The sequence below is a fragment of the Bison bison genome, unplaced genomic scaffold, assembly GCF_000754665.1.
Source record: "Bison bison bison isolate TAMUID 2011002044 unplaced genomic scaffold, Bison_UMD1.0 scf7180017864466, whole genome shotgun sequence".
Lineage (NCBI taxonomy): Eukaryota > Metazoa > Chordata > Mammalia > Artiodactyla > Bovidae > Bison > Bison bison.
The window spans coordinates 10,727,936-10,752,762 of record NW_011495027.1 but is presented as its reverse complement, the minus strand read 5'-3'; the positions used below and the strand labels follow the sequence as shown (position 1 = coordinate 10,752,762).

The 24,827-nt window shown below is 37.0% G+C and overlaps 1 protein-coding gene across 1 annotated transcript in view; it reads left to right on the top strand.

Moving 5' to 3' along the window:
• The first annotated feature begins 1,079 nt into the window (after positions 1-1,079).
• Positions 1,080-24,827, top strand: part of FAM69A (family with sequence similarity 69, member A) — a 96,440-nt gene continuing 72,692 nt past the window's right edge. The window contains exon 1 of the mRNA XM_010860455.1: positions 1,080-1,948. The gene's annotated coding sequence lies outside the window, so the exon portion shown is untranslated. The remainder of the gene's footprint in view (positions 1,949-24,827) is intronic.

Genomic DNA, 24,827 nt, shown 5'->3' with positions numbered 1-24,827 from the left:
GTCTGTTAGCAAAGAGACACAGTACCTAACTGCAATTAAACTGTACTTGGAAACTGATAAGAATGTAATTTTAAATAACTCAGAGGTTATCAATTTTGCATAATCCTATTCAGTTGTTAACTCCTGGCAGCTCGTAGGTACAGGGACTATGTTATGCATTCTGGTTTTCCCTAGAGTAACCAGTTGTGAATCACATGTAATGAATATCCATAGTCTGTATGAGCTAACAATTGTCTCAAGTAGAGAAGTGAAGGTAAAAGTTGCTTCTACTAGTGATAGTTTAAAAAAAAAAAAAAGATCTAAATGACTAACCCATTTAAAGGCTCAAACATAAATTATCCAGAGCCACATAACAGCATTCAATAAAGCAAAGATCAGGGTTCTTCATATCTGGTAGAGACACATGATTCTGGCAAAACTAGACTAAAACAGAAGACCCCAAGCTTCTTTTATGTTCTTTTATGTCCCCCTTCAGAAAAACTAGTCTTTGGTTTTCAAAACTACTTAGTTAAATGAATGCATAAATATATGATCTAAATCACCATAATTTCAACTGTGCATACCACGATTTTCTGATAATAGTGTTCTGTCTGACTCTGCAGAGCCAAATCAAATGCAGAGCTTTATTTTGTAGTGGGGATGATATTTCCTGTGTTTTAACTTGTTTAGTTAATCAAATATGGATCAATCGATGTGTTTATTTATTTGCTTTACTATTTGAATAAGTTATAAGGTAATCAGGATAAGGTAAAGATCCTATTCTTAAGTTGTCTGAAATTATATTTTAAATGGTAGAATTAATTTTAATGATCCTAAGCCAACCTGCTTATTTATAGATAAGGAGAAAACAGCCTCAGAGTCACACAGCTAGTCAGCAGCAGAGCTAAAATTTAACTCCTGGTCTTAGGATCCTGATTCCAGTGCTCTGATACCTTTAAATAAATTGGGGCATAATTTTTTGAAAATTTGTTTTATTGAAGTAGTGTTTATTTACAATGTGTTGCTTTCTGCTGTACAGCAAAGTGATTCAGTTATACATCCGTATATATTTTTCATATTCTTTTCCATTATGGTTTATCACAGGATATTGAATATAGTTCCAGGGGCATAATTTTTAAAGAATCTTCCCAAGTTTAAAGATACAGAATTTCTTAAGTATGTTTTCATAGTTTTCAGTCCACTTTTAGCTCCATTTTACTTTCATGACTCTGGAACTTAAAATACACAATTCTTTTAAAAACCGTTATGTATGGGGGTCCAAAATAAAAATATATTGTCATTTCTAGCAAAATACTGATAGAGAAAGAGCCTGTGACTTTCAGGTGTTTGAAATGACTCAGATTAAAAGTTTAAGATACAGGCAGCATTATCATTTTAAGATTATTTAGAAAAGTAGCACTGTTCAACAGAGCAGTCAAAAGGTTATTGTACCTAGAGTCTTGAGACCTACATTTTTTAGAGGCACCCACTAGCTGTGTGATTTTGGGCAAATGACCTGCCTTCTTCAGGCTTCAGTTTATCTATGGAACAAGGAAATAAGGCTAGAATTATAACTGTCTCTTTAGTAAATAACTGTCTTTATTGCAGAATTTGAGAAATCAGGCAGAGCAAGTTTGTTGTCAGAAGTCTTTGGTCAGGAAAATGATCTGTGCATTACATTCTTTATTTGACACTGTTAAGTAACCACAGATTAGCCAACCAGCCATCAATCTCCATCTGTAGAACAGCCACTGTTGTCCATGTATGGAGAAGGGCCAGATTTTATTTTTGCCAGAAATACTCTTGGCAAATCTGTATCCCTAGAGATCACTGTTTAATTTTGTGGCACAGTGTATAGTTTAGTGAAAAAGAAAAGGAATGCTGAGCTATTTCATTTTAAACGCTCTCAGAGACAGCTCTACTTCATTTGTTTTTGTACTATCTGTGTTTCAAGATGTGTTGAGTGGAGGTAAGCCAAAATGAAATAAAAAGAGGAAGGTGAGAAACTGTCCACAGTATCTGCTGACTCTAGAAACGAATTTGAATGATACGAACGATTTGAATATATGTTTACATATATTGGAAACTTAAGATATATGTATATAGTATTAACTGTCTTGCCAAGTTTATAATTTTATACATTCTTATGCTATTTTTGTTTTGTTTTGAATTAGTCTCATCTATAAATTGTTTAAAAGCACTTCATTATTGGGAAAATTTGCATTAACACATAATTCAAAACTCTCCCATTATTTTGCCTTCTGGAAATAATGATAATGTGAATTTGAATAAAATTTCCACTGCTTTTTATTTGTAAAGATTCCAGTTAACAGCTGGATTTAAAATTCATTTGTTTGAAGAAGTTCATTTTGTGATTGAAAGTTCAGTGCTGAAAATGAAATCGCTAAATTTCATAAGTTGTAAGAGTAAATTCGGTTGAAGTTGTATTTGTCTAAAATGTCACCACCGATCTTCATCCTTCATTTTCTTCTTTCAGTCTTTCTGACACTTTTAAAATCCTTTTCTCCTAACCTCCACATCCATTTATTAACAGGTCCTAATAATTTTGCTTTCATATTGTCTCTCAAATTTCACCTTTCATCTTTATTGTGTTGGCCCATTCTAATCCAGGCTGAGCTTAGGTTGCTGCAGCAGCTTTCTGAGTAGTCTCCCCTGACTTTGGTATTCTCTTTCAAACTGTCCAACTAAAATCCATATTAATCTTTAAACATCAATTTTACCAGGTTATATATCTGTTTAAAATCTTAAAACCTTGTAATTCAGTTCTCAGTGCTGTCAAGCCTTTAAATCCGTCTGTATGTGGTCCGTCCTTTTCCATCCAACTGAATTTATTCAGCAAATATGGTTTTGAGCATCTGTGTGCAAGACACTGTACAAAGGTAAAAATAAATAAAATATAGCTTCTTGCAGCTATATAATATCAGCATTTAGTGTTAACACATCCAGGATTTTTTTCTGTTTAGAAACATGTACTTACACTGTTCTTGCTAAGGTTATCAGTGAGCTCCTTATTGGCAGATTCATCAGGCAGTTTTCAGTCCTGATTGTGCTTTACATGGCACTGGGTGCTGTCTACCATGCCTGCTTTGTTGACACATTTTCCTCCCTCAGTTTCTAGGTATAGAATCACATTTTCTATTTCTTCTTGGAATTTTTTTTAAGGAACATAGTTTTCATTTTTTTGATCTTTATTTTGGGTTATTTTCTATTTATTAGTTTCTATATTTATTCCTCCTTTCCTTCTACTTCCCTGTTTGTTTTTTTTTCTGGTTGAGTTCTTCAGTTTGATTTCCTATTCTTTTCCAGCTTCTTGAGATGCATGTTTAACTTTTAAATTTTTATTGAAATGTAGTCAATTTACAATGTTGTGTTAGTTTCTGGTGTACAGCAAAGTGATTCAGTTATACTTATATATATTCTTTTTCATAGTATTTTACATGATGGTTTATTACAAGATACTGAATATAGTGTTTATCCATTCTGTGTATAATAGTTTGCATTTCCTAGTTCCAAACTCCCAATCCATCCTTCCCCACACCTCTTTCCTCTTAGCAAACACAAATCTGTTCTCTCTATATCTGTGAGTTTGTTTCTGTTTCATAGATAAGTTCATTTGCGTCATATTTTAGGTTCCACATGTATGTGATATCATATGGTAATTGTCTTTCTCTTTCTGACTTATTTTACTTAGTATGATAATTTCTGGGTCCATCCATATTGCTACAAATGGCATTATGTCGTTCTTTTTCCCCACTGAGTAATATCCCATTGTGTGTATATGTGTGTGTGTGTGTATACATACACACACCCCCCACATCTTTATGTGTTCATCTGTCAAATTTAGGTTGCTTCCATGTCTTGGCTATTGTAAATAGTGCTTCTATGAAACATTGAGGTGCATATATCTTTTCTAATTATAGTTTGTCTTGATATATGCCCAAGAGAAGGATTGCTGGATCATGTGGCAATTCTATTTTTGTTTTTTTTTTTTTAAGGAACCTGCATACTGTTCTTCAAGTGGGTGCACCAATTTATATTCCCACCAACAGTGTTGGGTGGTTCCCTTTTCTCCACACTCTCTCCAGCACTTGTTATTTGTAGACTTTTTAATAGTGGATATTCTGACTGGCATGAGGTGGTACCTCGTTGTAGATTTGTATTTCTCTAATAATTATCAATGTTGAGCATCTTTTCATGTGCCTGTTAGCCATCTGTATGTTTTCTTTGGAGAAGAGTCAAGTAGACCTAAGTAAGGTCTTCTGCCTACTTTTTTATTAGATTGTTTGGTTTTTGTTATTGAGTTGTATTTGCTGTTAGTGTATTTTGGAAATTAAGCCCTTGTTGGTCACATCATTTGCAAATATTTTGTCCCATTCTGTAGGTTGTCTTTTCATTTTGTTTATGGTTTCCTTTGATGTAAAAAGCTTTTAAGTTTAATTAGGTCCATTTGCTAAAAATAGACTATATGGTTTATTTATTTGACCACACTGTGTGGCTTGTGGGATTTTAGTTTCCTGATCAGGTATCAAATCCAGGCTCTTGGCAGTGAGAGCAGGAAGTCCTAATACTGGACCACCAGGGAATTCCCCCAAATAGACTATTTTTAATAGCAGTTTTAGATTCACAGCATAATTGATCAGAAAATACAGAGTTCCAATGTCCCCCACATATATAGCCTCCCCCACTATCAACATCACCCACCAGAGTAGTACATTTGTTAAAAAATTGATTAACCTACATTGACACAGTATTATCATGCAAAGTCTGTAGTTTACATTAGCCTTCATTCTTGGTGGTGTATGTTCTATGGGTTTGGACAAATATATAATGATGAGTGTTCATCATTGTAGTATCATACAGAGCAGTTTCACCAAATCCCATGTGTTCCACCTGTTCATTTCTCCCTGTGCCCTAATCCTTGGCAACCACTGTTCTTTTTACTGTCTCCATGTTTTTGCATTTTCCAGAATGCCATATAGTTTAAGTTATACAGATTTCCAGATTGTCTTTCCAGATTGTCTTCTTTCACTCAGTGATAGGCATTTGAGGTCCCTCCATGACTTCTCATGGCTTGATTGCTCATGCCAAGACTGAATAATATTCCTTTGGATGTGCCACAGTGTAGTTACTCACCCCCCTACCGAAGGACATCTTGGTTGCTTCCATGTTTTGGCAACTCTGATTAAAGCGGCTGTAAACATCTGTACACAGGCTTTTGTGTGGACTTTTTTTTTTCACTTAATTTGAGTAAATACTAAGGAGCATGATTGCTGGATTGTATGGTAAGAATATGCTTTATTGTATAAGAAACTGCCAAACTATCTCCCAAAGTGGCTATATCATTTTACATTCCCACTAGCAATAAGAGAATTTTTGTTGTTTCATATCCTCACCAGTAATTGGTATTATCGGTGTTTTGAATTTTAGCCATTCTAATAAGTGCATAGTCATGTCTTATCGCTGTTCTGATTTGCAATTTTCTAATGGCATGTGATGTAGAGTATCTTTTCATATGTTTATTTATCATATCTTTTGACTCTATAGTTTTCAAACTTCTTTTCTTTACCTGTGCCTTTACAGCTGTGGATTACCCTGTTAGAGCTTTGGTTGTTTATCTGTTTGTATGATTTGAACTGTTCAAATTTTGTTTAGACTTTCTTTATACCTCAGCACTAAAAAATTAGTTTCACATGTGCTTGAAAATAATATGTAGTTAGTACTCTTGCCTGGAAAATCCCATAGACTGAGGAGCCTGGCGGGCTGCAGTCCATGGGGTCGCGAAGAGTCGGACACGACTGAGCGACTTCCCTTTCACTTTTCACTTTCATGCATTGGAGAAGGAAATGGCAACCCACTCCAGTGTTCTTGCCTGGAGAATCCCAGGGACAGGGGATCCTGGTGGGCTGCCGTCTATGGGGTCGCACAGAGTCGGACACGATTGAAGTGACTTAGCAGCAGTGATGTTGAATGAAACACTCTGTATTAGGTCAAGTTCCTAGTCATGTTGTGGTGTTCAGATCTTTTCCAGCCTTACTGATTATTTTTTGGTTTACTTATCTATCAGTTATTGAGAGAAATGTTAAAATCTCCCATAATTATTGTGAATTTGTCTGTTTCTTCTTGTAGTTCTTTCATTTTTGCTTTATGCATCTTGAGGTTGTATGATTAGGAGCCCATCCACCTAAAAGTGCTGTATCTCCATGATGATTTCACATTCTTTTCATTAGGAAGTGTCCCTTGTAGTCTCTTTTGGCTGGTGCCAATACAGCTATAATATCAGCTATGGTGCCAGTTATAGCTGCACCAGCTTTCAGTTTGTATTTGCTCAGTATAACTTTTTCTACTGTTTCACTTTCATCCTTTTTGTATTCTTAAATTAGACATGAGTCTTTTGAATTTTTTCTGTTTCATTTTTATCTAATCTGAGAATCTTTGTTTTTTAATAGCCTGATAATCTTTGTTTTTAAAGGAGCATTTTGCTCATTCATATTTCATGTTACTCGTCTGTTTGAGTTTATGTTGCTTTGTTTTGTCTTCCTTAGTTTGTGTAATGTTACTGTCTTGGTTCTCTTCATACCTTTCTGAGTTTTTAGTTTTGTTTGTGTGTGGATGGGGGTGTCACTCTCTGTTCTCCACTTAAATGCTAAAGTTCCCCAGGATCTCATTATTTGCCTTTTATTTTTCTTACTCTGTGTACTTATCCTTGGTGACTTTATTCATACTTATAATTTCAAATGCTATTTATTTGCTGAACTCCAAACCTATATATTCTTCCTGGACTTCACCACTTGGCAATGCTATTGCTTCCCCAGATTCATCATATCCAAAGCCATACCTTCTTCTATTCTAAAACTGGTCTACTACCTGTGTTCTCTGGATTGGTGAATATCGCTACCATTCATTTCTCAGTATATCATCATCTATTGGTAGAGCCACCTCCTTTCTATTCCCAAAGCCACTGCCTTATTTTAGATCTTTATTATAATTTGCCCACTTTGTAACAGTAGTCTTCTAGGTGGTCTTGCTGCATTTATTCTTACATGACTACATTTTACTTTCCGTTGCTTTCAGAATGATGAAGGGTTTTATGCAGAACAGTGATATCAGATTTGCATTTTAGATACATGACTCTGAAAACATTTGCTGAACATGGCAGCTATTAAAGGCATCTAATGACTGAGCACCTGAACTGAACTGAATGGCTATGTCCTTCCATCTCTAGTAGATTTTCTAGACCATGACTTTCTCACTTTTTCAACCATAGCCTATAATAAGAAATACATTTTGTGTGATCAATATAAATGCACAAGTAACTGAAAGAAAGTTTCTGTTATTGTTCAGTCACTCAGTCGTGTCCGACTCTTTGTGACCCCACGAACTACAGCATGCCAGGCTTCCATCCTTCACTGTCCCCTGGAGTGTGCTCACACTCATGTCCATTGATCAGTGATATAATCCAACCATCTCATCCTCTGTTCCCCTTCTCCTCCTGCCCTCTGTCTTTCCCAGCATCAGGGTCTTTTCCAATGAGTCAGCTTTTTGTATCAGGTGGCCAAAAGTACTGGAACTTCAGCTTCAGCATCAGTCCTTCCAATGAGTATTCAGGGTTGATTTCCTTTAGGATTGACTGGCTTGATCTCCTTGCTGTCCAAGGAACTCTCAAGAATCTTCTCCAGCACCAGAATTTGAAAGCATCAATTCTTCGGCTCTTAGCCTTCTTTATGGCCCAACTCTCACATCCATAGATGACTGCTGGAAAAACCGTACTTTGATTATATGGACCTTTGTTGGCAAAGTGATGTCTGCTTTTTACTATGCTGTCTAGGTTTGTCATAGCTTCTCTTCCAAGGAGCAAGTGTCTTTTAGTTTTGTGGCTGCAGTCACCACCCGCAGTGATTTTGGAGCCCCAGATAATAAAATCTGCCACTGTTTCCACTTTTTTTCCCATCCGTTTGCCATGAAAAGATGGGACTGGATGCCATGATCTTTGTCTTTTGAATGTTGAGTTTTAAGGCAAATTTTTCACTCTCTTTCAACTCTCTTCAGGAGACTCTTTAGTTCTTCTTCATTTCTGCTGTTAGAGTGGTATCATCTGCATATCTGAGGTTGTTGATATTCCTCCCAACAATCTTGATTCCCACTATGAGTCATCAGCCTGGCATTTCGCATGATGTACTCTGCATATAAGTTAAATAAGCAGAGTGACAATATACAGCCTTAACGTACTCCTTTCTCAATTTTGAATTAGTCTGTTGTTCCATGTAATATTTTGACTGTTGCTTCTTGTTCTGCATACAAATTTCTCAGGAGACATTTAAGAATTTTCTTTAAGAATTTTCCATCTCTTTAAGAATTTTTCAGTTTGTTGTGATCCACACAGTCAAAGGTTTTAGCATGGTCAGTGAAGCCAAAGTAGATGTTTTCCTGAATACTATTGTTTTCTCTACAATCCAACAAATGTTGGCAATTTGATCTCTGGTTCCTCTACCTTTTCTAAACCCAGCTTGTACATCTGAAAGTTCTCAGTTTGCATACTGTTGAAGCCTAGCTTAAGGATTTTGAGCATTACCTTGCTAGCATGTGAAATGAATGCAGTTGTGTGGTAGCATTGCCTTTCTTTGAGATTGGAATAAAAACGAACCTTTCCAGTCATATGGCTACTACCAAGTTTTCCAAATTCGCTGGCATATTGAGTGCAACACTTTGACAGCATCAACTTTTAGGATTTGAAATAGCTCAGCTGTAATTCTATCACCTCCACTAGCTTTGTTCATGGTAATGCTTCTTAAGGCCCATTTGACTTCACATTCCAGGATATCTGGCTGTTGGTGAGTATTCAATAGAATGTAAGAAAAAGAAATGTAGTACTGACTGGCACATGCTACAACATGGATAAACCTTGAAAACATTATGAAAAGATGAACAGATCCAGTCAAAGATGACCACATATTGTTTGACTGTATTTATATGAAAGGTCCAGAATAGGCAAATTTATAGAGACGGAAAGTTGATTAGTAGTTGAGGGGAAATGAGGAAAGACAGATAATAGATACGAGGTCTCTTTTTAGGGGATGAAAATATTCTAATGTTAGATTTTGGTAATGGTTATACACCCTATGAGTGTACTTAAAAAAACAAAACAAAACATTGAATTGTAATTTAAATGGGTGAATTGTATCATATATGAATTATATTTCAATAGAGCTTTTTTTAAAAAGCCAAGGGAGAAATCAAAATGCAGTACTAAAGCCTTTTTCTCAGATAACCCCAAAAGAGAAACAAGCAAACAGATGAACAGATGGCACAAATAGAAAACAGGTAGCAAAATGGCAAATCTAAACTCAGCCAAATCAAATGTAAATGTTAGACTAAACTCTGTAGTTAAAAGGCAGAGATTGTCAAACTGGATAAAAAGCACGACCCAACTATAAGTTGTCTATGTGGCATGTACATTTAACACAAAGACACAGGGTTGAAAATAAAAGTATGGGAAAAGATGAAAAATTTTGCCATGCAGACATGAATCATTCGAAACTCAGAATTAATATTTTAATAGTGGAAAAAAATATAAACTTTGAAACAGGGAGTATTATCAGAAATAAATAGGGACTTTTTATAATTGTAAAAACCCCAGTATAACAAGAAGACACAATTACAAATGTATATGCACCTAGTAATGTAGCTTTAAAATAGATGATGCACAAAACTGGCAAAACTAAAGGGAAAAGATTCAAATCCACAATTGTAGTTGGAGATTTTCACACCCATTTAGAGCAGCAGCCCCCAACCTTTTTGTCACCAGGGACCAGTTTTGTGGAAGACAGTTTTTCCATGGACTGGAAAGTGGGGGATGGATTCAAATGTATTACATTTATTGTGCACTTTATTTCTAATCTGATGCTACCGCTTATCTCACAGGAGGTCCTAGTCTGGAGTCCAGAGGTTGGAGACCCCTGCTTTAGAGTAATTAATATAACAACTAGGTCAAAAATCTGTGGATATATAGAAGATCTGAATAGCACTGTTAACCACCTTGACCTGATTAATATTTATAGAATCCAACACCCAACAATTACAGAATACAGAATCTTTTCAGGTAGCCTGGAACTTTTACCAAAACAGGCCACTTATAGGTCCATGAAACAAGTCTGAAGTCTGAAATCTAAAAGAGTATATTCTCTGATCACAATTGAATTTCATTATAAATCAGTAACAAAAGGATATCTGGAAAATTCCCAAAGAATTTAAATTAAATAATGTATTTCCAAATAACACATGAGGCAAAAGAATATCAAAGAGAAACTGGAAAATATTTTCATGTGAATGATAATGAAAAACAAACATGTGAGCATTTGTGAGGTGTAGTGAAAGCATTGCTTAGAGGAAAGTGCACAGCTTTAATGGTTCATACAGGCATACCTCGGAGATATTATGGGTTCAGTTCCAAACCATTGCAATAAGGAAAATATTGCAATAAATTGAGTCACAGGAATTTTTTGATTTCCTAGTACATGTAAGTATGTTTACACTATACTTAGACTATTAACTGTGCAAAAATATATATAAAAAATATATACATACCTTATTTTAGAAAGACTTTATTGCCAAAAAATGTTAACCATCTTGCCTTCAGTGAGTAGTATGTAGTAATATCAGAAATCACTGTTCACCATCACAAATATAATAATAATGAAAAAGTTTGAAATATTGTAAGAATTACCACAAAGACACAAAGTAAGCCAGTGCTACTGGAAAAATGGTGCAGATAGAATTGCTTGACACAAGGTTACCACAAACCTTCAATCTGTAAGGGAAAAAAAAAAAAGACAGTATCTGTGAAGTGAAATAAAATAAGATATGTCTGTATTTGAAAGAAGAAATGATTCAAATTTATTTTGTATATTTCCAGAAGCTAGAAAAACATAAGCAAAGTAAACCCAAGAAGAAGTAAATTAAGAAAATAGAAGGTATCAGTTAAATAGAAAATGGACAACAAAGTAAATTAACAAAGCCAAATGGATTTTTTCAAATGATCAGCAAAATTGAAAAACCCACAAGTTACCAGTATTGGAAAATAAAGAAGGAGTATAATCACAGATCCATAAACTTTAAAGAATAATAAGGGAATTCGAAGAAAACTTTTGCCAGTAAATTTGATTTAGTGAAACAGAAAAATTTCCTGGAAAAATACAACTTGCCCAAATTGACACAAGATGAAATTAAAAATCTGAATAGGCCTGTCAGACTTTGTGGAAGAAACTGAATTTGTTTCTTTGTTTGAAAAGGAAAACATTTTTCCAAAGCTAACTCCAGTCCTAGAGAATATCACTGATAAATTATATCAAACGCTATGAAAGAAACCATAACAGCCTGACAAACTCTTTCAGAAAATGAAAGAAGAAGCCTTTCTTTTTAAAAAAATATTCATTTGTTTGGCTGTACTGTGTCTTAATTACAGCATGTAGGATTCAGTTCCCTGACCAGGTATTGAACCCAAGACCCCTGTATTGGGAATGTTGAGTATTAGTCACTGGACCACCAGGGAAGTCCCCGAAGAAACCTTTCTTAATTAATTTTATGAGGCTAGTATAATCCTGAGACTAAAACATAGTAAAGATATTTAAATAATTAAAAAATCTCTTATAAAGAGACATAAAACTCCCTAAGAAAATATTGAACCCAGGAATGTGTGTGAGGATTAATATATCATGACCAAGTGGGTTTAATCCCAGGAATGTAAACTGATTTTGTATTTGAAAATAAGCATACTTACCATATTAACAGAATAAGGAAAAAAAGAATATACGATCATCTCCATAGATGCAGGAAAAAAACATTTGACAAAATTCATCACCCATACTTGACACATGGATCTGGAATTAGAAGGGAATTTCCTCAGTCTGATAAATACAGATCTACAAAATAATCTTCAGCTAACATCATGCAAAATGGTTAAGTTCCTGGAAATTCCCCAGGAATCCAGTGGTTAGGACGTGGCATTTTCTCTGCCCTGAAATCCCTGGTCAGGGAACTAAGATCCTGCAAGCTGTGCTGCGTGGACCAAAAAAAAAAAAAAAAAAGTCAAATTAGTTGACAAATTTTAAAAATAAATGATAAATCATTGAACATTTTCCCTTTAAGACTGAGAAGAAGGCAAAGGTGCCGCTCTCACAATTTCTAGTCATCATTTTCCTGACTGTCTTTGCTAATGCAGTAAGGTAAGGAAAACTCAAAGAAGTCAAGATTGGAAAGGCAGAAGTAAAAACTGTTCCTATACATAGATAATTTATATGTAGAAAATTAATCATCAAAAAATCTTTATAATCAATAAGTGAATTTAACAACATAATCTTAAGATATAAGGCCAATAGAAATACTAATTGTATTTTTATATATTAAAAGATGCTTGCTCCCTGGAAGAAAAGCTATGACAAACCTAGACATAGGTTTGTATTAAAAAGTATTTGTATTAATACACATAGGTGTGTATTAAAAAGCAGAGACATCACTTTGCCGACAAAGGTCTGTATAGTCAGAGTTGTGGTTTTTCCAGTAGTCATGTATGAATATGAGAGTTGGACCATAAGGAAAGCTGAGCACCAAAGAACTGATGCTTTTGAATTGCGGTGCTGGAGAAGACTCTTGTAAGTCCCTGGGACAGCAATGAGATCAAACCAGTCAATCCTAAAGGAAATCAACCCTGAACATTCATTGGAAAGACCGAAGCTGAAGCTTCAGTACTTTGGCCACTTGAAATGAAGAGCCAACTCATTGGAAAAGACCTTGATGCTGGGAAAGATTGAAGGCAGAGGAGAAAGGGGTGACAGAGGATAAGATGGTTGAATAGGATCACTGACTCAATGGACATGAGTTTGAACAAACTCCAGGAGACAGAGAAGGACAGGAAAGCTGGTGTGCTGCAATCTATGGGGTTGCAAAGAGTTGGACACAATTTAGCAACTGAACAATGAACAAAATAAATATGAGATTTTAAAACCAATGATATTTTAATAGCATTAACAGTAAAATACTTAAATTTAACATGCCCAGCTCTACATTGAAAAGTGCAAAATACGGCTCAAGGAATTAAAGCTGTAACTACATGAAGATATATAATTTTCATGAATTGGAAGCCACAATATTGTTGATATATCACTTCTTGCAAATAATTCTATAGGTGCAATGCAATGCCAATTATAATCCCAGCTTGTTTTGTAAATAAAAACATATCAGCTACTTCTAAAACATATGGAAATGCCAAGGACCTAGTATAGCCAAAATAGTATTGAAAAAGAGCAAAGCTGAAGGATTTATTCTCATCAAGGTTGTTATAAAGTGACAGTAATCAATATATCATGGTATTGGTATAAGGGTTGATGCATAGAGAAATAGAAATAGAGTTCCAGAAATATACACACATATATACAGTCAACTGATTTTTGCTAAAAGCACCTAAGCAATTTAATGAAAAAAAAGAAAGAAATTTCAGGAAGTGATATTCGAAAAACTGGCTATCTAAAACAAACAAACAAACAAAACTCAATCCCTGCATATGCCATCCATAAAAATTAATTCAAGGTGGCTCAGAAACCTAAATGTAAAAATTAAAACTATTAATATAAATTGTTTAGGGAATTCCCTGTTGGTCTAGTGGTTAAGATTCTGGGCTTTGACTGCCAAGGACCTGGGTTCAATCCCTGCTTAGGAAACTAAGTTCCTACAAGCCCCTCGTGGCCAAAAACAAAAAGCAAGCAAAAAACTGTAAAGCCTTTAGAAGAAAATATAGAATTTTTTTGCAACCTGAAAATCATACAAAATTTTCTAAGGCACAGGAAGCAAAAACTTTAAAACCAACATTGATACATTAAACAATCAAAATTTAAAACTTCTGCCCATCAAAATGTGCAGTTAAGGAAATGAATTTGGACCCCATAGACATAGACCACATAGACCCCATAGAGTTGGAGGGGAGTCACTAAACATGTATCTGACAGAAAACTTGAATCAAGAATATGAAATAAGTTACTGCCACAACTCAGTGAATGACACCTACCCCCAAATATTTAAAAGACCTAAACAAATATTTCACAATAGAAGATATTCTATAAATGGCCAATAAACATAAAAATACAAAATACCCTTAATCAACAAGGAAATGCAAATTAAAAGACAATGAGAGGGCTTCTCTGGTGGTCCAGTGGTTAAGGGTCCACCTGCCAATGCAGGGGACACAGTTTGATCCCTGGTCTGGGAAGATCCCACAAGCTATGGAGCAGCTAAGCCCGTGACCCGCAACTCCTGAGCCCACTCATGGCACCTAGTGAAGCCCACAGCTGACAGCCCATGCTCCACAGCAAGAGAAGCCACAGTAATGAGAAGCCCACATATCACAGTGAAGAGTAGCCCTGGCTTGCCATAGCTAGAGAAAGCCCATGTTCAGCAACAAAGAGCCAGAGCAGCAGCCGCCCCAAAAAAACTGCAATGAGATACTTCCTATTCCCTAGATTACCTGCAATAGTAAGGCTGAAAATACCAAATGTTGGCAAAAATGTGGACTACTGGAATGTTCATACGCTGTGAATGGAAATTTTTTTTGGCGATTTCTTAGAAAGTTAATTGGAGAAGGAAATGGCAACCCACTCCAGTTCTCTTGCCTGGAAAATCCCATGGATGGAGGAGCCTGGTAGGCTACAGTCCATGGGGTCTCAAAGACTCAGACATGACTGAGTGACTTCACTTTAGAAAGTTAAACATAGGACCTCCCTGATGGTACAGTAGGTAAGAATCTTCCTGCAGGGGACACTGGTTAGACTCCTGATGTGCAAAGACTCCACATGCCTCAGGCAACTAAAGCCCATGCATCATAACTACTGAGCCCACGCACTCTAGGGCCCATGAGCCACAACTAATGAGCCTGTGTGCTGCTGCCACTGAAGCCCATGGTCCTGGAGCCTGTGCTCTGCAACAAGAGAGGCCACCACAACGAGAAGCCTGCTCACCGCAGTGAAGAGCAGCCCCCACTCACCGCAACTAGAGAAAACCCACGCACAGCAGTAAAGACCTAGCACAGCCAAAAATAAATAAATAACTTAAAAAACATAGAAACGCCTCCCCTTTAAATTAGTAATTCCACTTCTGCATATCTGTACAGGAGTAATGGAAACATTTCACAAAAAGGCTTGTGCAAGAGTGTCCATAGGATCTTTATTCCATGTGCAAAACTAATAACCCACATATCCATAAATAGGAGAATAAACCACATGGTTATATGCATACAGTAGCATACTGCTCACCACAAAAAGGAGTGTACTATTAATCCATGCAACAAATGGATGAATCTCATAGACATAATGCTGTGTGAGAGAAACCAGACATTGAAAAGCTTATGTTGAATGATTTCATTTATATAAATTTGTGAAAGAGGTAAAAATCTCCAGAGGAAAAATATTGGAACAGAGGTGGCCTAGGGCTAGTGGTGGGGAGCTATAAATTGACTAGAAAGGTACAGAAGACAACTTTCTGAGCAAACAGAAGTTCATCTAAATTTGATGTGGGTTATTCAGATGTGGCCATTTGTTAAAATTTTAGTTAAGATTTGTGCACTTCTGTTTATGTAAATGTTACCTGAGAACTTCCATTACCAAAATAACAATCACGTAGGGGTAGGGAGAAGGTGGAAGCACCATGATATAAGAATGGCAGAATCCTAAAGTGTTGAAGTTGGGTGATGAATACATAGGGGTTCATGTTACCATTTTGTGTACTTTGTACAGATTTGAAGTTTTCCATAATAAAAAAAAAATTTAAATACCAGATGCCCACCATAGTACAGAACTTCCCAGTTATTTGAGCCCATAAATTTTATTTCTGTCAAAACCAACTAGAGATGGATTTTCTGTTACTCATAGTCAAAAGCATCTCAAGTAATACACTGGAGATTGTAGTAGTCTTTTTTTTTTAAATTCTATCATTTCTGCGTGACAATAAACCTGGTAGTTGGATCTTATCTAAGTTTAGCAGATGGAAACCTGTTAGACACCAGGAATTAGACGAGAAGTTGTGCTCGTCACCCATACAGCTGTAGACTGGAGCAGGGGAATCCACTGGCGCGTTCATTGACAGGATGGGACCAGTTGTCTGTCCACGCATTCTGTTTGTTGTCGAACACCAGGTCTAGGTATCTTTCTCATCCTCAAACGAGAGGTCACATAATAATATGGGACTTGGAAAACTTTTAGAACAAGGGAAAGGGAACATCGTCATGAAGATTTAAAGGAAGAGCGACTGAAAATTATTTTTTATAAGAATTATGAGAAATTTAAAAACTTTTCTGTATCCTTTGTTGATGCAAGAAGATAAGGCTCCTGTAGAACTGAAGCATAAAAGCAAAAGGAACAAATAGGTTAAGATGAAAACAGGACAAAGTTGGATAGATGTAGGTGAACACCATACAGGAGCAAAATTAAAATACCAATTGGAGATGGTGAAAAAAGGACTCACATTGAGGTGAAGCAATGAATGTGGAAAACACATTTGACAGTGTCTTGGGAACTCAGAGGGAGAAATAAAAGAGTTTGAAAATTGTGGGAGAGATGGTAGCTATGGATGACATCAAATGTCAGAAGGTGAGCCAAAGTTTTCAGGGGAAAGTCTGTGACTAGGGAGTCTTGTATCCAGCTGCATTTTGTTTTATTCATGAGAGTAACAGACATTCAAGTGTGCCAGAGTTCAAAACTGTGCCAACAGTTTACATAACCTTCTTGAAAAATAAAGCAAAACATTTAGTTGACTGAAAAACAAATCAAAATAAAGAACTTAAGAACAGAATATATGTTATGAAAGTCCTGGCATACTTCCTAAAGGACTGCCAGTAAATGGAAGGCCATCACAAGTTCTTGGTTAAATACTCATCTTACCAAAATCACTGTGATAGAACTGAGCACACTGATGAAGCTGTGCAGGAATGTGTATTGTGTGCTATCTGGACTAAACTTAAAAGCAGTTTCTTTATGAGTTGTTATTCCTCTGGGACAAAACTGTGTAATTGGCACAAACGATTCATCTGGAAACTGTCTCCCTCAGGCGCTGTTTACAAGATTCAGAAGCTCCAATAGAAGTAAAGTACGATAATGTTTTCAAAAAGAAGAAAAGAATAACTTCTCAGAAAAAAAGACTGAAAGGAAATACTTCAAAATTAAATTAGCACAACATTGTAAATCAAGTATACTCCACTTTTAAAAAGTTAAATGATTACTACAAAGCTATGAATTTTAATCTTTGACTTTTATGTTATTTTAGCTTTTGAAATGAGCACGTATTGTTTTTCAATTAAAAAAAGAAATAAAAATTGATGAGAATGCTGTTACTAAGCAAAAAAAAAGAAAAAAGAAATATTGAAATGAGAGAGCCAAAAACAAGGTTTCATTATACAGTTAAAGCAGAGAATACATATATTATTCAAAGTATGTCATTAGCGAAAACAATGTAAAAGGGAACATTGGAAACCTTCACCTTTTTTCAATTTCAAAATTCTTAAATTTTATTTAAGTAATAACATTTAAATAGTGGCTTTACAGTTTTTCAGATATATCAGTTTATGAAACATCACAACAAATAAACAAAAGCAAACAGTAAAACCAGAGGATAGAGAGGGGAAATATATAATCCAAAAGTAGTACATGCTCCCAGACTACACGTATCCTAAGTACAACTACAGTCTTCCAGTAATAGAACAATAGTTCTATATGGTTCATACCCTACCAAGTGTAATCATAAAGGGAACCTTAGTCATAAATCCTTATCTTTGGATCAAGGAGGTCATTGGATGCTAAAGATGTTATAGACTTGCTATGCCTGTCTTTTCTTTTTTCTCTGGAATGGGTTATTTTTTCCTTAGTTTCCCCTTCAAAATTCTTAGATTTTAAGGGCAGATCAGAAGACAAATGCGAGGTCTTAATACCCTTGTGCAGTGTCCTCTAACCTGAGATGAACAGTAAGACCACACTCTGATGGCCTTCCAGCGTGATGGTAGTTGGAGAGCCGAGGAGCTCAAGACAGGCTCCTGCATTGTACCTTTTGTGCCAGGCTTTCAAGTACTTCTTAGTGACTTCCCTAATTTGATCCTTGACAGTAGAGGCAGAATCAAACTTTTAGTTACACCCACATCTAATAGGCCTCATCTCTAGCAATTAGAAGCTCATCCAAGGGCTTCCCTGGTGGCTCAGTGGTAAAGAATCCACCTGCATGGGTTCGATCTCTGATCTGGGAATATCCCATATGCAACTACGCCTGTGTGCCACAACTACTGAGCCTGTGCTCCAGAGCCCAGGAGCCACAACTACTGAAGCCCTGGTGCCCAAGAGCCTGTGTTCCATAACAAGAGAAGCTTCTGCGATGAGAAGTCCACACACCACAAACAGAGAGTAGCCCTTGTTCACCAAAACGAGAGAAAAGCCCAAGCAGCAATGGAGACCCAACACAGCCATAAATAAATAAATAAATAAATAAATAAATAAAATTATTTTAAAAAGAAGAAAAGCTGAACTAAAAAAAAAAAAGAAAAGAAGCTCACCCCCCCTTCTCAGATATCTGAAGAGAGAATCAGAAGCCTACTGCCTTGCCATCTCTAGACAGTTCCACGTGCCAAGACCAGGCAGCACAGGTGATGGAGTTCGGGTGCCCTCGCTGGGGCCTCGGGACCAACAGATAACAGCTTACCTCTTGCTTGAGGATTCCTTGGAAAGTTCTCTGTAAGTGTTACTCCTGAGTCGGGAAATGCTTCCATACACCTTCCCTGACCTACTTATCCATCAGATTCTTGTAGCTCCTTCACTTTAGATCAGCTTCTTACCTACCACCCAACCCTGAGGACCTGGTTTTTCTCCAGACTGTGTTTTTACTCCTGAGACTTTCTACCCAAGACTCGGCAGCTGAGTCTATATTCCCTGGGTTCCCACTTTCCTACCATCTGCAAGGGCACTCAGAATATAAAAAATTGCTTATATAAAAAAAAATCTCTTAAGCCTGTTTATGCTACCTTATTTTACTTCACATTTTTTTACGCATATATTTTCTGTAACTATCTTCAGGACTTGGTCCAGTATTGTTATCTTTGCATTCTAGTTTCATTCCCTCTTTTTCTGGGAAGTCTTTCACAATTTTTCCATCCTGAGTGTGTTTCTATAGCACTTAAAAACTAACACACATAATTGCTTTCTCAACACAATTGTAAACTCCTTGCAGGCTGGAATCATGTCCAATACTTTTCTTATGCAACATAGGGCAAAGTATCCTGGTATTTAAAATAATAGTAATCAAGTGCCCATAACAGCAGCAAGTAAATATTTCTTGGGCTGTGCATTAGCCTCCCAATGTGGAAACTGTGGCTTCCTTCAGATTCTTTCCCAACTAGTTCAGAGAGTCCCCAGGGACAGTTCAAATCTGCTCTGGAATAAAGTTCTTTAGGCTACTTTGTGTGTAGCCATTTCCCCCAGCTCGTGTTCCTTGAATGTTTTTCTTTCTACCACCACCTCCCACACCCACTTTCTTCCTTTTACACTCTGGCTACCATGGTAAAATATTCTGCCACCCCATGCTCTGATGTACAGCATCCTCTGGGACCTGGATCTTCTTCTTTAATATTATTTCTTTGGCTGGGCCGGATCTTAGTTGCAGCATGCAAACACTTACTTGTAGCATGCAAATTCTTATTTGCAGCATGTGGGATCTAGTTCCTGATCAGGGATCAAACACAGACCCTCTGCATTGGGAGCTCAGAATCTTAGCCTCTAGACCACCTGGGGAAGTCCCCTATTTCTTATTTCTCGTTCTTTGTCTGGTTCAATTTGAGATAGTATCGCCTGCCTCACCAGCACTAACCCATTGATCTTACCCTGCCTTATGTTCTAGGATTCACATGGACCAACCCACCCAAACATATTAAGACATATTGTGGTTGTGTAGGATTGAGCCTGGGACTATCTCCTCCAGGAAGTCTTGCCTGAGTCATGCCTGCCCCCACCACTACCTCCATATAGGTAGTATACATCGCTTCTTTGTACCATGGTACTCTGAATATGTCCTAGATATAGTTCTTATTATGTTATATGGTAATTATCTTTTTGTGAACTTAATTCCCCATCTAAACTATGGGCCCTTTCAGGGAAAGAATCATGTCTCATGCCTTTGAGCGTCTCGCTTTGTTCTTGGTACTAAGATTCCACAGTATCTCAGGCTGGCCCCCCAGTGTGCTTGTATGTTCCACAATTGATTTGATTTGAATAATACCTTGTTTTAATTAATGGAAGTTCTTCCTTTGACAAGACTTTCTTGCCAAGGTGATTCATTGTTTTTTCCTTTAAGATTTATGTCAAATGAATTAATCAAACATTAAACGAAGCCCTGTATGTCCTAGTAATGCCCAGCCCCGTGGAGATATGGAGATGAATAAGACATGGTTCCTGCACAGCAGAGATCTAGAAGCTTCTTTGGGTTTCCCTCCCTCCATTTCTCCATTCTTTCCTCCCATTCCTTTTCTGGATAAATTTTTATTGCGTCTGAAATTATGTCTAATGGAGTAAATGCATGCAAAGAGATTTTTTTTTCTTTTTTCAGTAAGTTCTACTCAGTGCAACAGTAAAATTTTATTACAGATATAGAAATAGCACAGAAGAAAACATCATAGAATCTTAGGGTGGACTTGGCAGATCTTGCAGGAGGTGACTTTTAAGTGAGTGGTAAGGGGAAAAAAAAAACACAACAGATGCTGAGGTGGATGAAAGATGCATGCATGCTGAGTCACTTCAGTTGTGTTGGACTCTTTGCGACCCCATGGGCTGTACCCTGCCAGGCTCCCCTGTCCATGGGATTCTCCAGGCAAGAAGACTGGAGCGGGTTGCCATTTCCTCCTCCAGGGGATCTGCTCAATCCAGAGATTGAACTCACATTCACGTCTCTTAGTCTCCTGCATTGGCAGATGGGTTCTTTACCACTAGCACCACCTGGGAAGCCAAACAAAGAGTGTATATAAAAGCCGTGAGATGTGAAGAAGCATCATGTGCTCCAGAAACAATACTACTTGGCTATCTGTCTCTGCAACATAAAGTTTAGTAGAATGGGGATGGGGTGAGATGGAACTAGGGTAATAGGCAATATTTTAAGTCTTTTATGTTTGGCACACTTTTTAGTGAAGAGAATGGTCATCTCCAGTATGGCTGGTGGTATTAGTAATGAAGTGTGAAGTCATTACATTGCAAATTTCCATCCATTTCCATCACAGAATTAAGTGGGGTTCTGTGATCATCTAGCTGTAGATTAGTATTCACTGTATGGGTGAATAAGAATGAAAAGAATATGCTCCCTAGATTTGATGTCCCTATTGAGGATAAAGAATTGACCCACACAGACAGTTCAGAGTCCTTACCAAGCAGTCTACAAACTAGTACAGACTTAAATTGTAAAGATAGTATATAAGCACAATATTTTTGCTTTTTTAAATTAAATTATAGTTGGGCTTTCCTGGTGACTCAGTGGTAAAGAACCCGCCTGCCAATGCAAGAGACATGGGTTCAATCCCTGGGTCAGGAAGATCCTTTGGAGAAGGAAATGGCAACCCATTCCAGTATTCTTGCCTGGGAAATCCCATTGACAGGGGAGTCTGGTGGTCTACAGTCCGTAGGGTTGCAAAGACAGTGATTCAACATCAACAGTAGTTGATTTACAATGTTGAGTTAGTTTCTGGTGTACAGCAAAGTGATTCAATTATACATATATATACATATTCTTTCTCATTATGGTTTTTACAAGATACTGAATGTAGTTCCCTGTGCTATACAATAGGACTTTGTTTATCTGTTTTTTATATAGTAATTGTGTATCTAACCCCAAACTCCTAACTTATCCCACCCCCACTGATGTTTGTTTTCTGTGTCTGAATAAGCACACTCTAGATGAGTCATAGATATGATTAGGAAAGTGTGAGTTATAAAGAGACAACCTGATTTGGGGTTTAAAAACAATTTCCATCAAAGCTAGCTGAGTATAGAATATGCAAAATTGAGGAATGTATTTGTAAGTTAAAAACCTCTAACATTCTATAGTCTTACAGTCAAGAAATGACCTTCTAGTTAGACCAACAAATAATCATCTTTGAGCTTTATAGTATAAGCAGGAGACAAATTTATTTTTTCTTTATAATAAATTTGTTTACTTATTCTCTACTGGTGACATGAGCCTATGTTAAGTCTTTGTTTTCCACTAATCTTATTTTTATGCTTTTAGGTATTCAGTTTGCCTTAGAGATTGCTTATTATTTGTATGAAATGAGTCCCTGTGTTTCTGCCAAGTTACTCTCTGTCCAGACCACACAGGGATTATCTTAGATTCTCCTTTCATCTTATTACTTTCAGAAATGCACCATGCTTCTGCCTTTTTCCTGGTGGAATGCATTCACTCTTCTCCTTGTTTCACCAGGGCTCATATCCCCATAGCCCTCTATTCAGAAATTCTTTCCTTTCATAGAGCTCATGTGAACTTTTGTCAGCTCCTAGGGTCTGTATGTGAACCATCGTGGAGCCTTTGATCATTAAATCCCATTTCACACTTTTTGTTGTTGTTCAGTTGCCAAGTCATGTCCCATTCTTTGCAACCCCATGGACTGCAGCATGCCAGGCCTCCCTGTCCCTCATCATGTCCCAGAGTTTGCCCAAGTTCATGTCCATTGAGTTGATGATGACATTCAACGATCTCATCCTCTGTCACCCCCTTCTCCTCATGCCCTCAATCTTTCCTGGCATCAGGGTCTTTTCCAACAAGTCAGCTCTTCTCATCAGGTGGTCAAAGTATTGGAGCTTCAGCATCAGTCCTTCCAATATAATATTCAATGTTGATTTCCTTTAGGATTGACTAGTTGGATCTCCTTGCAGTCCAAGGAACTCTCAAGAGTCTTCTCCAACACCACAGTTCAAAAGCATCAGCACTCTTCCTTCTTCAGCACTCTGCCTTCTTTATGGTCCAGCTCTCATATCTGTACATGACTACTAGAAAAACCATAGCTTTGACTAGACAGACCTTTGTTGGCAAAGTAATATCTCTGCTTTTTTTTTTTTTTAATCTCTGCTTTTTAATACACTGTCTAGGTTTGTCTCCAAAAAGGTTTCCCTTCAAGGTTTCCCTCCAAGAAGCAATTGTTTCCTTAATTGTCACACTTAGGCAAACTCAAATTTACAAGGTGATGTGTTATAGTCACGGAGAAGGCAATGGCACCCCACTCCAGTACTCTTGCCTGGAAAATCCCATGGACGGAGGGCCTGGTGGGCTGTAGTCCATGGGGTCTCTAAGAGTCGGACACGACTGAGCGACTTCACTTTCACTTTTCACTTTTATGCATTGGAGAAGGAAATGGCAACCCAGGCCAGTGTTCTTGCCTGGACAATCGCAGGGACGGGGGAGCCTCGTGGGCTGCCGTCTGTGGGGTCGCAGAATCAGACACGACTGAAGTGACTTAGCAGCAGCAGCAGTGTTATAGTCAATCCTCCAAAAGTATAGGGGAACCTTTCACTTTCAATTTGTATACTTTATAAATTTACTATTTTCATAATAAAAAGTAAAGATGACCCACTTTGAAAAACTAAATTCAATAGTAGAGCCTTCAGTACCAGTTCAGGTCTGTTATCTTATCTATATCTACACACACAGACACACACACTCCATAGTGCAAAATAATATTGAAAGCCTCATACTAGTTTAGAAAGCAAGAGCCATAAAAATGTTCCTACTATATATGACCCAGAAGCTCTACCGTTGAGAAACAGCCTAAGGAAACAATTCAAAAGAAGGAAAATATAAAAATCTATACAAAGCTTGTCTACACACAGAAAAATTGGGGAAAGAAGACTTTAATATCAACATTAGGGGAAAGTTAGGAAAATAATAATACATCATGGCATATTATTGCAACACTGAAAATGATTATTATAAAAAACCTATATTAACAACATAGCATGTTTACAGTATAATGAGAAAAAGAATACAAAATTATATATACACAGATTATAGCTGTGTATAAGATGAATTACATGTGGGTAGCTAGAAGGAAATGGACAAATGGAAACAGCTGTTGTAGTTCAGTGGAACTAAGGGTGAATTTTAAAATTTTATTGAATGTTTTTTCAGGAGATAAGATTGGAAATTTTGAGAGTTTCAAATTGTCAGTTAATTCAGATTATTATTGTTCTGGGACTTTTGCAGCAAAGACTCCAGGATCTGAGCCTCTTCCCTCTCTATTTCACTAACCAAGAGAATTACCCCCTAGGAAAGAAGGCAACATCTATTTTCTTAGAAAAGTTATAAAAAGGAACATTCTCAGGGCATATGATACTGGAATGACCTTCTGCAGAAGTCTGTAGATTCCATTCTTAGAAATCTTTAAGAAAGTAGTTGTGGTTGATTACTAAAGATGCATCAAATCCAGTAACCTCTTTGCTGCTGCTGCTGCTGCTAAGTCGCTTCAGTCGTGTCTGACTCTGTGCAACCCCATAGATGGCAGCTCCCCGGGCTCCCCCGTCCCTGGGATTCTCCAGGCAAGAATATTGGAGTGGGTTGCCATTTCCTTCTCCAAAGCATGAAAGTGAAAAGTGAAAGGGAAGTCACTCAGTCGTGTCCGACTCTTCGAGACCCTATGGACTGCAGCCTACCAGGCTCCTCTGTCTATGGGATTTTCCAGGCAAGAGTACTGGAGTGGGTTGCCATTGCCTTCTCCGAGTTATCTCTTTACTGAGATAAATTCACATATTATAAAACTCAGCCTTTTTAAGCACACTTTTTAAGTA